The 12,484-nt window shown below is 44.9% G+C and overlaps 1 long non-coding RNA gene across 2 annotated transcripts; it reads right to left on the bottom strand.

The window, feature by feature from the left end:
* Positions 1 to 251: 251 nt before the first annotated feature.
* Positions 252 to 11,411, bottom strand: LOC137859832 (uncharacterized). Of its 2 annotated transcripts, XR_011098586.1 has the most exons (6): positions 11,169 to 11,411; positions 5,313 to 5,602; positions 4,849 to 5,166; positions 3,540 to 3,699; positions 2,324 to 2,396; positions 252 to 2,234 (listed from the first exon to the last, which is right to left on the bottom strand). It is a non-coding gene; the product is annotated as an uncharacterized lncRNA (long non-coding RNA). The 2 variants fall into 2 exon arrangements; XR_011098585.1 differs by lacking the exon at positions 5,313 to 5,602 and having other exon boundaries at positions 11,169 to 11,398.
* Between the last annotated feature and the right edge of the window lie 1,073 nt (positions 11,412 to 12,484).

The raw sequence follows: 12,484 nt of genomic DNA, 5'->3' as shown, positions 1-12,484 counted from the left end.
TGGCCTTCACGGGGTGTTACTCAGTGAAGTGCCACCAGGCAGGGCAGGGGGTGCCCCCATGCATCCTCTTCCTCACCCTCATCCTCTTGAACCCACATCAGGGAGCAGAGGCAGAGCTAAGGGTGTGTGACCGAGGTCAGCACTTTCATTACCTGTAGGAGTTAATTTAATACCTGCCTGTGGGATTCATTATGCACCTCGGGTGCTGTGCGTGATACCCCGTGAACTGCCTCTCCTCTGGGACACTTCCCTTGCCGTGCTGCCGCCTCCTACACCCCTGCTGCTCACAGGGAGGCTCGGTGACACAAATGAGCAAGGTTTTCCCCTCGAGGACCCCGCCGTGACAAGCTGACAGCTCGCAGCACCTGTCCCCTCGCCCCAGAATTAGCCCCAGCCGGAGGAGGTCTCAGCGCCGTGGCATCTCTGCTGCTTTCCCAGCAGAACAAACGGAGAGAAGAGGAGCAATGGGCGTGGAGATGAGAAGTCACCTGTCTCACTGGAGGTGAGTTATCTCAAATCCTACCACAGCCAGAGGGAAGTATTCTTCTGTTGTGTCGGGAGCAGCAGGAGCATATAGATATCGACCACCTTTAACATTTCTGTAGATCCTAATCTAAACTAATCTAGTGCAAAGGAACATTAAAGGAGGCTCTCTGAAATGTTATATGTACGATAGGAGATAAAACCTGTCAGGATGCACTCTGGGTTACCATTTAGTGTGATGCAGAAGGCAGCGTGCTGTCATTGCTCATCTTCCACGCCACTTTACGGTGTTTGCATGCACAATGTGAAAGCTCAGAGGGACACATTTTAATTTGAGCTTTATGGTGTGTAAGGTTGAAGCCTCATAATGTTAAAAAAGGGAGTCATAAATAACGACAGCTGCCCACTGCATACGAGAAAACCCACAGCACTTCATACAGCCCTCCTGGGACAGCTGAAGGTGAGCAAACACAGCCAAAGTTTGCCAGCCTCACCTGCTGCCTTCCCACTGCCACCTCTGCGGCCACACTGGAGTTCCCAACTTGTGCTGGTGGGTGGGAACTGGCCCGTTTCTGAAGGCTTTATAGGCCTGGAGACAGGAGGGGAGGAAATATTTTGACCACGGTAATTTGTCTGAAATCCTCATGGTTGATTTGTTCCCAATATGTGTTTTCTATAAAACTTTTGGCCCTGCATTCAACCAAGCCCAGCAATGGACACACAAAATCACATAAAACCAAGACAGAGCAAACCCCTCTGAGTTCTTCCAAAACTCTTCCCCCAGTGCCCAGAACTGAATGCCCCTGTGCGTGCCGATGCACGACTGCCTGCCTGGTGGAGAAACTGCCTTCATTACAATGCGAAAGTCACGGGCTCAAATTCTCTTAAGCTGATATTGTTGTTAAAATTCCTATTGACTTTTCTTTACATCAAAGCAATTATAAGTGAACTTATTCTTGTTATTTGCCTAAAGCAAAAAAACAAACAAACAAACAGCAAAGCTGCCAAACAGCAGCAGCAGCTTTCTTTTTCTCATTCAAGAAAAAAAAAAAAAGGAACAGAAGAAATGATCAACATTAGATATGGCAAGCTTATTAACAAGTCCATTAGCAAAATCATTTTGCTGATTAAATTCAATAATACGCATTCAATAGAAGCAGCGACATAACCGTAGAAGCCGGTTCCTGCAGCACACTGCTTCCTGCAGCAGGTTGGACAGAGCAGTGCCCTTGGACCAGTCCCAAACTGGGACGTGCTGGGGCACTCACAGGGAGGCTGTGGGCAGCGGTGGCACCCTGCGGGCAGCAGGGCAGCTCCGCTTCTTCTGGCACTGGTGTAAGCAACGTACTGGGGCTGCACATTGGGCATTAATGCCCCAGCATTAGGAAAGGGCAGGCATCATTTCACGTTCCTAGATGGTCCCATGGGATGGACGTGGGAGAACTGCTGCCCTAGCCAAGGCTCCAGGTGCTGGGAGCAGTTACATTAACACAGCACGGCCAAAGGCTGTCCCACTCGTGTGCCAATGGTGGGTAAGGAACTTAAACTGTCGGCTCTGTATGACATTAGGTGTGTGCCCTCACAGGTACCTGTCTGCCAGGAAAAACGATGCTGGTCTGCGCTGGGACCTGTGTGCAGTTCTTTAGTCTGGAGCTTGTTTGTCGACAAGTTTGGTGCCATCCGTCTTCGGCTTCTAATTGGCCATTTCTGTCGCTTTCCATTATTGGGTGGCTGACGGTAAGTGCCTCATTCTGAAAGCAGAGGACTAATAAATAACTTAATTTCAAGCACACTTCAGTGGTTTAAGGCATGTTAAAAATGAGAACTTCAAATCATCCACCTGAGCATTTAGAGTCGTGTCCACCTAAATGGCTCCTCCGCTTTACCGCTCTGATGGATTGCTGCAGGTACACCTGCATTGCATGCAACAAAACAGAATTCATTCCCAGCACATAAAATATCCCTATGTCCTAAATTTTAAATCCTTAAAAGCCCATATATTTATAATAATTGACATTCTGCATTCCAGTGAGACTTGGTGCTTTCAGAGCTTCCCAGCCAACACTTTCCCGACATTTCAGTTGGTTTTCAATGCGTCCCTTTACTGATTAATTGCAGGGTGTATGTGTGGTTCTGTCTTTAACAGAGGGGAGAAACCGAGGCAGTGTGCAGACAAGAAGAGTGTCGGATGACCACTTGGCTTGCCAGCTGCCCTGTGCTGTGCCATGCTGTGCCGTGCCATGCCTGCTCCCAGGGCACCCGGTGCCGTGCTCCAGTGCCCATGCACAGCCCCAGCTACAGGGATCAACCCAGGGGTCTCTCCCCCACATCCATGCTGACAATCAGGCTGGACGGACAGACACATGCCCCCATTTACAATCCTTCATGTGAATATGGCATAAAATAGAAAGTGCTGACATTAAATCAGCTGTGAGCGTGAACACCGACGTTTTCTGCACATGCCTTCTGTAGTGTTGTCAAATAACAATGTGTTTTCCAGAGGGTGCTTTATGATGAACTTATTATTGTTATTACAAGTGCTCTCTGCTTCATTCTGGGAATGACTTCAAACATATTTGAGGTTCAGTTCCTTTAGCAATTTCAGCCCTAACAGTTTTCATCAGTGATCTGTGCACTGTAAATAACATGGGGGGGGAAAAAAATAAAAAACATTTCTCAAAATGGTAATTTCTGGACTTCTCCCTGGCTGAAACTCCAGCAGCAATAAGCATATTTGCATTATATCAGCAGTCTCGCACCACAGCTATCTGCTCGGCAGAGTGCTCGTATTTACAGTGCACATGGTGCTGCCTGTTGTCAAACTCATGAACAAACTCAATGACCCAAAAAACTGGGAAATGTATGAACTGGAATAAAATGAGGATGAGAGGAATGTGCATGAGGTTATCACAGGCAGCAGGATTCCAGTGCAAACAGCGACACTGCCCCTGCCTCCCACCCAACCTGCTCTGTTCCCTGTCACCTGCAGCATTCACAACTTTGTGCTCGTTTCCTGCTCCCTGAGTTCTTGGTGGAGACAAGCACACGAATCTCACCTTGCACCAGGGAGATCTCCCAGCACTGGCTGCTCGTTGCCTGTCCACATTGCAGCTGTCCTGGGGTCGCACCTCCTGCATGAAGGATGGTCGCTGAGGAGCGCAGGTCAGCGAGGAGGTGGCGACGTCTGACACCAGCATTCAAGCAAGAAACTGCAAACTTGGTTAAAAAAAATCACCAGGCTGCTCCTTGTGCATTTTTCATTCCAGCTAACTGCTTCTCGTCCCGCAGCCCCCTCCCGGGGTGTGCTGGGGCCAGCTCAGGGCTGGGAGGTGAGATGTCGGGGCAGCCTGCTTCACCTTTGCCCGGGGCTCAGCAGCCGTTTACCCTCGTGCAAGGTTTGTTCTGCAGAGCAGCCCAGCAGCAAGGTTATCAAGGAGCTCGAGAACTGCCTCACTCACTGTGCCGAGCCCCAGCCCCTGCTTTTTGGAGGCAGCCCAAGTTGCAGCGGGCACCCATGGGTGATGCCTGCGCCGTGGGGGCAGCCATGGAGGTATCGGGGCTGGGGGTCCCATCCCGCACGCCCCGAGGCATTGCAGCACAGGTTGCGCCCACACCCCACATTATTTTCTTGTCTTTGTTCATCCTAAAAGGATTACTCCATCCACGTCTCAGGATTTTGTTAGAAGATGAAATACAGTATTGAATTCAATCAAGAAAAAGTGTGATTTTAATTTAGAAGCTTTGTTTTCCACTCTCTCTAAAAATATCTATTTTCCCAACCTTTAAATGTTTCCTTAGGTAATACTAGTGTACATAACAATATGCCGTAATGGTTCCCCACGCTTTTAGACGAAGATGGCTTTATATTGAGAGATATTTCAGTTCACTGAGTAGAATATTAGAGTCTATAGAGCTTTGATAGGAGAAAGGCGATAAAGATATATTAAGTTATTCTGCGAGTAAATGATAAAACTGCAGAGAATTAACACTGTTTGTGCTAGGCTGTCAAATTTCTAATTTTCTTTTCTGCTCATATTCATTCATCAGGAAACACATAACATTTGTGAAAGGACTGCGGTGTCAGTCATTTTGGTCTAGGAACGTTCACCCTGCTGCCTATAAGGGTTACACACCTTCTTTTACATCTGAGAAATGGAAAATTACTTAAACGCAATTTACTTTCTGTTTTCTAGAGGATAGTTTATACAATCTATAAATAATTGCTATTTCTGCCTCTAATTTCTGCTAATGCCTTTTGCACTACTTCAGAGACCAGCGGAAATCCCAAGGAGAGAGATGTGAAGAATTCCCTAATTTGGGGGAAAGAGGGGAAGAAAAAGAGTGAAGAAAATGATAGCATCGTACACTGTTATACTGTACTGCTGATAAGAATACTCCACAGGTGCCAGATGATGAGGAAAGCTGACACAGCCCCACAGGTGTCCGGGGATTTGGGCAGTCCCTGCTGCACCCAGCTCCCCAGCAGCCTTCCCCAGCTGCACCTCTCGCAGCAAAGAGGCTCTGCCCGAGATTTTGTAGGTGACAACTGCACCTCATCACCTCCCAGAGACAGGATGATGAAGAACGATGAAATGGGGATCTTCCAGCCTGCCTGGGACTTCATCAGGATGACAATTCTTGACATTCAGTGCTTGGAACACTGAGGGGTTGGATAGAGCAGTCCTGGATTAAAAATTAAATTAAAATTAAAAAAATAAATAAATAAAAAGAAAAGGAAAGAAAAAAAAAAGGAAAGAAAAAAAAGAGTTGGGATTCTTCTTTCTTCTCTTTTCCAGCTGTCTGAGAGTGGAATCACCAGGAGAAAAAACCTTGAGGGAGCTCCCGCATCCAGATTTACTTCTGCAGGCTGGATGGAGCTGGGTTTCAGAGCAGATCGTGCCTTAGCACTGGAGCTTGGGCTCCCTGGCACAGGAGGAACAGCTGCACTGAGGCATGCCAGCCCTGGGAAGCAGGACGCTGCAGACACGGCATCTGCTGCCAGCCAGGCTGCCTGCTCCCCGGGGACACAAACAGGGGTCAGCTACGGGCAGCGCCCCTTCTTCAGTGGCTTCTCGTTCACTCTTCAGACCAAATAGATGGGAATGACGCTGCCGTTACTCTGTTGGGTTGAAGTGGAAACGGTAAACGGAAAGGAAAATCTTTCCATTTAACTTCACATCAGCATTTTGCCTGACGTGCCAGCCCTAGGGTGTGTGTAGCATGGGATGCTGCTGGGAGGAACTGAAAACACAAGCCAAGGTATGGCTAAAAAGCAAAGTATTGTCAAATATCTTCACTCAATATCCTTCTTACTGAACGCATGATCATGGACTAAATTTGTAAGTAACAAAACGACATGCTAAAAGATAAACAATTAAAAGAATAATGATACGATCTACCTTTCTAAAAGAGAAAACCATTACAGATGGCTGTGAACAACGATTGTAAATTAGATCATTTGTGTATCCATTTATATTCCTAATGTGCCTACAACTTTAATACTCGATAAATAATAATGAAGGTGCTTTAAACTCCCGGATTTTTTTCCCTGCCCCAGTGGCTTGTGGCTGTTTGATTGCATTACAGAGCCCTAATATTGCTATTTACACAAGACTGACTTGCAGTTTATGTAAGATCAAGGCTTTTAGTCCTATTCCTTTGTGAGCTCCTCAAGCGAGGAGCTGAGCTGGATTTTCACCAGTCCCTGCCCAGCAGTTCAGTAGCTGTTACAGCTGGCAAAGCAGGGAGGCAAACCACAGCACAATGACTGAGTCTGCTTTGGATTCTGCCACGCTCATGGCCTGGAGGAGCTCAGCTGTGGCACCTGAGTGAGGAATTGCACTCGCAATTATGCTGCAAAACCTCGGAGCACACGGGCAGAGCTCGGGGCAGTGCTGGTGCAGGTGGGTGTGCAGCCACCTCCTCCTCCTCCTGGCATCCCTCGGCCACCCGACTCTTCCTCTCACATTTGGGTGGCCACAATTGGGTGTATGAGGGTGTGCGTATGGAATAATATGCGGCGAGGACAGCTCATTTACAGAGGAAAAATAATGCCGAAAAGGTCAGAAGTCCTGGTAGTGAAATATTAGATAACAGACTATTCAAATGAACCAAATTATCAGGAAAAAAAAAAAAAAAAGAAACAGAAGAATATGGAAATCAGAAGCTCTGACCTTTAAAAAATGTGCATTTTGCAATGCCAAAATAAAGCCACGTGGGAGGACCTGGCCTCCAGTTTCAACAAGATTAAATATTTTGCCATTGAACAGATTATTGTGATTTACTGGCATAAATTCAGTCTGTCTGTTTACCTTTTTGCTGGTTGAATGCAGCATGCATAACATTAGAACAAGGCCCGAGACTTAAAAATAAAGATAAAAAGATGGATTCACATATGAGCTGCATGTTCCATGGACTGCTTAATGCTGGAGGCAAACAGCATAGAAAGAAATCCTCAAAGTTAGTAACAAATCAACACGTCACTTTTAATCTGTGCTTTAATAAGTTATGCAGAAAAGTCTGCAGTTTCTGTCAAAACAGAAAATAAATCTCTTTTATAAATCAAATCTGTACGGCTGTCTGCATCAAGTTAAAAACTAGGTGATCAATAGGTTTTCAGCAGCACGCCAAACAAATATCATCCCGGTGTTATAATTGATATAAATGGCACGAGCACACATCTGTCACACTGCCTTTCAGCAGCGGGAGGCATGTGGCAGAGCAAGGAGCTGGTGGGTTCATGCATGGGGTCTCCAGCAGCCTGTGAGCATGGCAGAGCCCTCCCAGTGCCAAGGCTCAGCCCCACGGGGCTGCAGCCTCAGCAGAGAGCAGCAAGGGACTCCACACACCCCCACCATGTCCAGCATCCACCACCAGCCTCATGAGATGAGTTTATTTCAGAATAAACATTGGCCTGTCCAAGGAGAAGCTGCATCAGAAGGTGGATAACATTATAGGATATATTAGGAGATGGTAAATATGCTTCCTATATTAGTAAGAAACATTTCATAACACTTCGGGAAGGAGTGGCACCGTGAGTGCATAGCGTAACGGTGTGCCAAACAACACCTGAAACACCCAATTCCTTCTGCTGCTCCAGCAAAGGCTTCTCTGATTTTACTGTTCCTGGCTGCCCGTGCAAATTCCCCATCTCAGCTTGAGCATCCCACAAGGGACTGGGACCTGCTGCCAGCAGGCTCCAGCTGTCCTGCAGAAAGCTTTCTCCCCAAACGGGTGCGACAGGCAGGTCGGGTAGCACCCACCTGCCTAACACAAACCTGGTGATTTAAAAAAAAATGGAAGAAAATCCAGTCTTAAGGATTCAACTAACTTTAGCAGAAATAGGACAAGTCAGCAACAAGACTGACTCGCAGCTGTGAGTGGAGCAACCCAGAGAATAATGTAGTAGACTGAGAAAAAGTGACAGATTCAGAACTAGTACTTAGAAAGGTTTAAATTTAATACTTGTAGCATCATAGCATTAAAATAATAACGATATTTTACATTATTATAATTATAAAATAATTGGTACCATTGATATATTACTTTTTTTTTTTTTTTTTTTTTTTACACACTGATTTATCCCAAAATTTCTCTGCAATTAACACTGTATAATAATTACATCATTGGTAAGGAAAAATAAGGCACTGTTCCATCTTTTCCCAAGTCTGTGCATGGGGAACAGGGGCAGAGAGGGGAGGAAAGCTGTTTAGAAGTATAAAACTATCATTCTGGGGAATGTGACTATAAATGAGGTAAGTTTTTGCCTTGGTGTGTTTGTTGAGCAGAAAGCAATTTCCATGCGTAATTCCAACCACTGTTTGCTTGTGGCTGAAGTTGAAGTGCACCAGGCAAGGCGCCACCATGAGCGCTGCGAGCAGCTATGTTCCCAGCTCCACTTCAGTTTGTATGAGGAAAAAATGAATAAACACCAAATATAATAAAAGTATTTCCAGGATAACTGCGGGTTCATGGGCCTGATCTAAGGTAAACAAGTGAGACAAAAGTCCTTTCACCGGGACGTTGGACCTGGTCACGGATGGATGCCAGACAGATGAATACAGGGAAAAGGAGGACTGCTAAAATCACCATCCATGCTCAGCGAGCTCCCTAGGGTCAAACTCAGCTTTCATCAGCAATAACAGGGCCTTGTCCATGGGGGTTCAGATGGGGGATGCCCCAAAGCACTGCCGTCCTGTCCCTGTCCCTGCTGGGGCTCTGTCCCTGCCACCTGCAATGCTGAGGCTGCGGTCCCTAACACGGGAAAAGCAGCAAAGAGAAAATTTCCTCGTTGGGCTGCAGAAAATCAGTCACAGTGGCAAGAAAAAGGTGAAAAGCGCTATGCTGCTTAAGTTACCTGATTCTCTGGAAAAAGCCGCTGTAGAAATCCCCCGGCTCTGTAATCGTGATGGATGGCAGCGCACTTGGTGAGTAATCCCTGTGCAAGGTGCCGAAGCCCTTCAGCTAATACCGGTGTCTGTGCTTGACTAGTTCATTTCTTTCCTCCCCACCATCCTCTTTTTTTTTTTTTTTTGAAACTACAAATCAATTTTTGGTTATTTATTTGTTATTTCATATTTATCCAAGAAAGAAATATTTCTCCCCTAAAGCAAATCAAGGATAGAATAACAATCTGAGAAAGGTCAGCATCTATCCCGTTTGTTAATTGAATCTGTCTTCAGAGCCACAGTGCCAATACTTCAAGGGCAAGAAAGGGCAGGGATATAATAATAATCAGAGCAAATGTCTTTGTACGAACTGGAATTGATAGCGGATAAGCTCAAGACAAGTGCGGCCCAAGCTTCAAATCTTCTCTAAAGAAACCATCAGTCCTTGGAAATTTTGTCATTTTTCTCAAGGTAAATGGTTCCACGAGGCTGTAATCCTCTGTGGCTGGTCCCAGGGGTGTAAATTATCCTTAATCCTCAGATATTTACAGCCTGCTCAACTCCCCACCAAAAGATCTTCTATTTTACTAAAATTGCTCTGTACTGTTTTCATGTACATAAAATATTTCATATTCGTGTTTGGACTGGTCTGCCAGAGTATCTCTGAGGGAAGAAAGGGGGAGAAAGCATCTGGTCCGAGCAAGCTGTGAAGTCACCCAGCAGACGGTGTAACACAGCTCAGCTTTTTGCTGCCGCGACACTTGGCTAAGCATCACGGCTACACACCATTTCTGAACTTCACAGCATTTCCAGCACCTAGCAATTAAAGCTGCAGGAGAAAACGCATTTCCATAATTTTTGCAGCTGGGACATTATGGATGTCACTCACTGAAGCCAGGAGGCTGAGGAGGGGGGAGCTCAGTGGGACAACCTGGGGGCTCCCAGGCAGGAGGGAGGAGAAATGGGCTTTTGGTGATTTATTTTGGGCTGCTGGATGTGCAGAGGGACCAGAGGTCCCTTAGCCTTCATTTCTTCTGACCCATTTTTGCTGAAAAAGAACTTGAGAGATCTTTGCAAAGCAGAACACTTAATCAACTCAGAAATTAGCAGTCCTGGGCTCACGGCAGAAGAGTTGTGCTTCTCAGTTAAGTCTCTGAATCTGACAAACTTTCTCTAGAGTCAACACAAGTGATTTGGGGATGTTGTTGACAAAAGAATTTGATTATTTGGGGGATATCAAGGGATTTTTGATATTAATTTATTTGGACAAGTTATTACTGTTAGGGACTCGGAGCTGAAAACATCTCATAAACAATCTGAGCCAGTTAAATGAAATTCATTGGTGGGAAGACATTGCTCCTGTTCATAACTTGTTGAAGGACAGCTACCGGATTAAGATAATTCTTGTGAAACAAATACATTAATCCTGTAAAAAGGAAAAAGAACATAAACATTTTCCTTTTGTTTTATTCAGTAAGGGTGTTCACGGCTGACTGACTTCTTGCATAACAATTAAATGTTTGTTTTAGAGAAATGAGCAGGGCCTGTAGGTAAGAAATCAGATAAACGCATGGCTGCTCACGAGGCTCACAACAGCCTCCCCATCCCCAGCTTGTCTCAAGCTTCGTGACACATTCAGCTGCCTGGAACATGGGGTGGTGGCAACCTCCAAAATCCCAGCCTGCTGAGCCCTTCGAATCGCAGCGACTATACAAATGGTTTTAAATGTGAAACTATTTTAAAACACGTTTTTGCACTAAAACCTGTTCTAATATTGTTTATGCATAAGGCATATATCATTTAGCTTTCAAATACCCAATGACCTGTATTTACTCAGGTTTATAAGTTTCTTGTTTTCCATTAAATGAGGTGCTTAATTCTGTTTGTCCATTTCTACTACTAAATTTTCACCTAATTATAGCAACTATAAAAAATAAATAAATAAATAAATAAAGCACTCCTTTCCTGTTTTCTGTTGTGCATCACTAAGATGATACACACATCCCAAATATGCTTCATAGAGACGCAGGGGAAAATGCTATTTACATCTAGATACACACATCCCAAATATGCTTCATGAAGATGCAGGGGAAAATGCTATTAACATCTATAGTTTGCTTTTCTGTGAGACCCGACAGGCATTTTGCACCTTTTTTTTCCTGAAGAAGCCCTTGACAAAAGCTTTCCTACAATGCCAGTACATCATTCTGGGGGTAAATCAGAGTTTCTATGTCTCTGGATCTTATTTGCAATATCTTGATCAAAAAATATTAAATATGTCATCAGTCAGACTCTTACCTTCACTTATCCATTTACAGCTGTGGATTTCTGTTATTAAGCCAGTTTTAGGGATCTCCTCCCCACCTTTGTTTTTCCACAGCCTTCCATATTTATGTGGCTACTTAGCTTTAACCACGGTGTTTTAAGAAGCAATCAGGTGAACAGAGGCCAGGTGAAATTCATCATCAGTGCCATCAGCACCTCTCCTGAAGGCAGCACTGTTGGGGGCTGGGACTTACAGCAAGGTGTCAGTGCCCACCCAGCACTTACACAAACAGCTTTCTTCTGGGTCCAATCCTCCCCAGCCACCAGGAAACACATGAGAAATCTTTAACCAAAATAATGTAAAGCAAGGGAAAAAAAAGTAATAATAATAGCATTTAATAATATGATTCTTTTCAGTTTCATTATCTTACCAGCTCTTAATTCAGAGCTGTTCCCCTTCCAACCAAAAGTACTGCGATCTCTGGATTGACTGAGGGTGAGAAACAGTGCTTAAAGCAGTTTAGGTTTAAAAATAGGAATTAAAAAAAAATAAAAGAAAATTAAGTTTGGAATACACGGAGATGGAAACAGTATGAAAACAAGGGAAGAACAACTACTGTGAGTTTCCATGCTGGTTAGGCAAAATCACGGTTTCCTCGGGGTTCCTTCTCATCAGTGGTTTTACAGCAGCTTAATTCAGTAGCGTCCATGAAGTTTTCCAAGTTTTTGCATACTGCATTTGAGAACAGCCCTAGATGTTGTGTTCCCTGTGTGTGCACTAACCTGAAGCTCATCCTTCGAACTCCACCTGTTGGGTTTGGGGGGCAAATGCTCACAGTTGGCATGCACATTAGTAGAAAAATGTGAAAACCCAGCCCCGCGGCTGGCTGCCCAGATGTGTGTGTACGTGCCAGGCTCTAACACCACAGCAGTGCTGCTGCCGTGGACTTGCTGCACGTTCCAACATGAGGCTGCTTTGCAGCCAAGCCAAATAAAAACCTATTGTTGTTTTATTGTATTATTACCGCATTGTTATGACAGCTTTAGTGTCTTAAATCAATAAAACCAGTTGTTTAGAAATCAATGTGGAATGGAGTAATATACTCAACTGAAATTAAAATAAAACTAATTGAAACCACTGCTGAGCACAAACATTAAAGAAAAAAAAAAATGTTCTATAGGGTGGGGGAGCAGCTCCCTCCTAGAGCAAAGTCCCATCCAATTTGCCTGCATGCAATACAAAACCACTGCTCCTGCCAGGGTAGCCTTTGTCTGAACCAGCAGTGAGCCTAGAAATGAAATCGCTCCTTTCAATAGGCTCCCGAATTGATAGCACTGTCTCTCCAACG

This window comes from Anas acuta, chromosome 7 (assembly GCF_963932015.1).
Source record: "Anas acuta chromosome 7, bAnaAcu1.1, whole genome shotgun sequence".
NCBI lineage: Eukaryota > Metazoa > Chordata > Aves > Anseriformes > Anatidae > Anas > Anas acuta.
This window is presented reverse-complemented; position numbering and strand designations above follow the sequence as displayed.